Raw genomic sequence first — 5,000 nt, forward strand, 5'->3', positions numbered from 1 at the left:
ATATATATATATATATATATATATATATATATATATATATATATATATATATATATATAAGCAACTGAATAATTTAGGCAATCCGACAAAATTATTATACAATTCAAAAGTAATATCAAAGTAATAAGGCCGCAACGATGTACTTGCATGAACAACCACATACAATAACAAGAGAAACCACAAACAAAGCATTAAATACCCCTTTAATTTGTTTCCATAAACCCAAGGAGATCCTTACCAATTCGGGCAAGAAGATAAATGTTGTATGGTGCTTTTACGTTGCATGGAACCAGTGGTTATTCAGCAACGGGACCAGTGGGTTTACGTGACTTCCGAATCACGTCGAGAGTGAACTTCTATCACCAGAAATACACATCTCTCACTCCTCAATGGAATGGCCGAGAATTAAACCCGCGACCACCTAGGTGAGACGTTAATACCATACCAACCACACCGTTGAGGCGCTAAGTGATAAATGAGACGGACATTGCAGGACAATAGTATGTAAGCTAAAAACAGTTACCTTAAGCGGATGCACTTCAAATAAATACAATGATGCATATACAAAACATAACATATAACACCTAAGCTACCATGAAGTTAAAAAAAAAAAAAAAAGGGCATATGATCCTACCTCCAACTTACTCGGGACGCGTTCTAAAATCTATGGTCAAATAGCGTGTTGTTTCATTAGCGAAAATTCAAATAAACACGCTATATTTCATTAGAAATAATTGTTCTGTACTGCTTCACATGCACATTATTCCTTTTTACATTATGACTCTCATAAATAAATCATAAATATCCTGTCCTACAATTCCTACATCTTTAACTCAACGCGAAACACCCTTTTCAGACCTTTTTAGTGTCTAACAAAGGGTTTTCCTACCCCTCCCGACAACAACAACAACAACAAAGTAGTTTGTAGGCTTACTCCTTGAGTAAGCAAAAAGATTTCAAGTTATTATACAGTAACCTAATAATTACCTCCATTGTATTACTAATACCAGCAAAGCAACAGGATAAATGCTACCACTACTACGTTACGTCAAAGGAACCAAGCCAAACAATACTAAAAAAACAAAGAATAAAAAAAAACTAGGTGTCCGTAACAGACTAAGAAGTAGACTGCAACATCAACTGTTAAAGTGCTGGCAATAACAGGAGGAAAAAGGAAAAATCAACATCTTCTAAAACGCTATGACTGATAAATTTTCATCCACACACAAAGAAAACGGCAAAGACTACAGTGTTTCATAGCACTCTACGCAAGGACGAATTCTCGAAACGGATATAACGTCACACTTGAAAAATTCAATTTCGCCGCAGATAGACGACAATAATTCAGTAAAGCTCACAGCTTTTCTTTGACGCATGTGATCACTCCACGTACAAACATCAATACCTCCAGCACCGGTACGACACGTCAGATCAAAGACGAGAGAGAACTAAAAGGAAAGAGCAATACAATAAAAGGCCTTTGGGTATTTACATTAAACGACAAGTATCTCTCTCTCTCTCTCTCTCTCTCTTCTCTCTCATTCCAGTCGGCTCCATTCAGCTCCTCAGTCCCCGAATACTCGGCAATAATTCATCCGAGCGCAAGAACTGACATGGCACTTGCAATCCCTTCCATTGCAGGGCACATTATTTATTTTTGGGCAGAGAGAGAGAGAGAGAGAGAGAGAGAGAGAGAGAGAGAGAGAGAGAGAGAGATCAGACTCTCTCTGTACGTGACTGATATTGGCAGTTGACATCAAGTGTTTTAGTGTGTTGCTAAATGCATCTGTAAGCTTCCGCTGTTGAGTCAAAATTCAATATTTAAAAAATATAGGGATGACTGTTGAGTTACTACAACTCAAAAGGAGATGTAAGGGGCATTTAACCGAACCGGATCCCTGATAAGCTGGGTGCCCTTACTGTCAGTAAGGACAAACCAAGCTCGTAAAATAGAGCACCGTAAAGTTTTATCAAACAAATGCTAAGTCAACAAAATTCCTTCAGAGAACAAAATACAAAGTTTCCTTGCGATGGCGTTTCTCGGTGCAGAGTTCAAGGCGTTTGATAAATCCTGCAATCAGGACACTAGACATTTCTTTACTGCCTTGTTTTTAACCTTGCCTCCTTTTTCTCCGACACTGACACTTGAAACACGGTGTTGACCAGCTGCGCTCAAAGCAATTTCTTTGCCATAAGTTTGTAGATGTCGTCTTCTATTACTGGTTTCTAATTCTACCGTTCCTCGTTGGACGAGTGGTTATCGCGCTCGGCTACTAATACGGTGGTCCGAAGTTCGATTCTCGGCTGGGCCAACGCGGAATCAGAGTAATTTATTTCTGGCGATAGAAATTAATTTCTCGATATAATGTGGTTCGGATCCCACAATAAGCGGTAGGTCCCGTTGCTACGTGACCAATTGGTTCCCAGCCACGTAAAAACATCTAATCCTCCAGGTCAGCCCTAGGAGATCTGTTAAGCAGCTCAGAGGTCTGGTTAAACTATGATATATTTAATTTTTTTATCTTTCTAATTCTACCTTCCATGAAAATCATCTTAAATTCAATAACCACCTTCCAGAAAACATGGATGAGTTCCTCCTAGCGATGTTTCTGTTCGATCTATGAAAGCAAGACAGATATGGTTAAGCATCTACAGTACTCAAGGAAAATACTGCTCAAATGAAGAACTGAGGGACAGTAATTGCTCAAGTCATGAAATGGACAAATGATTGGGCGTAGAGGGTGAGTTGCGCTACACCTTCCTGAAATAAGCAATTATACAGACTGGGTGTAAAATAACACATTATATATAAACATACACACACACACACACACACACACACACACACACACACATATATATATATATATATATATATATATATATATATATATATATATACACATTATAAAGGTTCGTGTAACATTAAATTATACATACATACATGCATATATTATGTATGGATACATAACTTACGATGGAACCCACAGAAGAGCTGTGCGTTACAGATATATGGCATCAATGCTCCAGTGCCGATAACGATTTAGTCTCTCAATGAAGGCGGTAAAAGAATGTACTGCATTCATGACTGAATGAAAATTTAACAACTTCATGGATGGAGTGAGGCAAGACAGATAAGAAATGAGTCGCGAATGGATCGTGAAATGGCTACTGTAGCAGATGAAAAATGAGTGACTGGGGATAGAGTAGACGATAGGAAAGTTAATGAAAGAGTTGGAAAGTATAGGAGAAAGTAGAGAGTTGTGTGCGAACGAGGTAGGTAGTGGGAGTCCACAGACATGACGAAGATAAAATAGTGGATGTTATTACTGAAGGTGAAAGAATGGAAGTTGCTCGGATGAACTGTTTGTGTAGCATATGTGGTGTCTGGAGAGCTATTCAAGTCATGAAAAGGTTAATGCAGGTGCAATGATGGATCAGGTTTTGAGATGATCTGGCCATGTGGAAAGAATGGAGGACTGTAGCTTGGTGAGAAGAGTGTATAATTCCGAAATGCCAAGAGGGAGGAGGAGAGGTCACAAAATGCTGGACAGAGGAGTAAAGAAGGTATAAGGAATGGCTTGAGAATGAAAGTAAGATGAGGGTAACTGGTGTCAAGGGTTCCGATGGATGGCAGCTTGACAGGTTACTAATGAGCTTCCGTGTGGACGTATGAAGCAGCTGATGTTGAGGAAACTGTCTGAACAGCGCTTTATCCGCGAATCAAAAGTTACGGCATGACTATCTGTAGAGCCATCCTCTATTATGGACAATGGTGTATTAATGAAAAATAATACAAACACACACACACACATGCACACGAGCGCACACATTATATATATATATTATATATATATATATATATTATTATATATAATATAATATAATATAATATATATATATGTATCTGTCAAGTATAAAGCGTCCATTAAAACACTCTGGTTTAAAGCTAAGGACTATATTATGTTTCACAGCTTGATAAGGGTGGAAGTGAGTCCACCGAAATATAGTCCTTAGCTCTAAACCAGAGTGTTTTAATGGGCCTTTTAACTTGAGACGCATCGTGTTCTTAAAAAAGAATTTATTTAAATTATACACACACACATATATAACTATATATATGTGTGTGTCTGTGTGTATAGACAAAACCCAAAGAAGTATAAGTCCCCGAACTCAATCGGTTTCTATCTCTCCCTCTCTGTCTCTCTCAATCACGTTTGACAGTTCAAACTAACTATTCAGCGGTTTCAAGCCCGGAAACCCGCAACAAATGAAGGACGACACACGAACGCCCAACAGTAGTACTCGGGTATTGCTGTCATCTCTTCCAGATCCTTCCCCTAATTGTACCTAAACAACGCGTATTATTCAAGTCTCACTCACACAGATATGTTTATTCCGGGGCTGTAGTTTTGGTCACAGTGCGTTTGAAGCTGAGCCTCGCTCACAATGAACCGTGGTGTTAATGACATTCGCCTTCAATTTGCATATCAATATAACTCCGGTGTTTAAACTTGATTATAGTTAAATAAAAATTTCCTTATGTCGTAATCGCTGGAGAGTAGATGAATATAATAATAATAATAATAATAATATAATAATAATAATAATAATAATAATAATAATAATAATAATAATATACCTTTATTCTACAATATTACAGTGGGTGTTCTTACAATGTGCATTGGACCAAAATATACATAAAATGTTTGTTTAAAATTTAACCTCTGCTGATTAAAGTAATATACACATAGATTTATATCTAAATATCCATTAAAAGTATTTTACATAAAAATCATTGGACACAAAAAATATTAGCATAAATATAATATTCCTGAGTACAATATATATTTGAAATTCCCAAAATACGAATTAATTGCAATTTTTTTTCTATAAAAGATTTGTTTGTGCCCTAAATGTACAGATATAGAAGAAGAAGAAGAAGAAGAAGAAGAATAAGAAGAGAGAAGAAGAAGAGAGAGAGAGAGAGAGAGAGAGAG

The sequence above is a fragment of the Macrobrachium nipponense genome, chromosome 15, assembly GCF_015104395.2.
Source record: "Macrobrachium nipponense isolate FS-2020 chromosome 15, ASM1510439v2, whole genome shotgun sequence".
NCBI classification, from domain to species: domain Eukaryota; kingdom Metazoa; phylum Arthropoda; class Malacostraca; order Decapoda; family Palaemonidae; genus Macrobrachium; species Macrobrachium nipponense.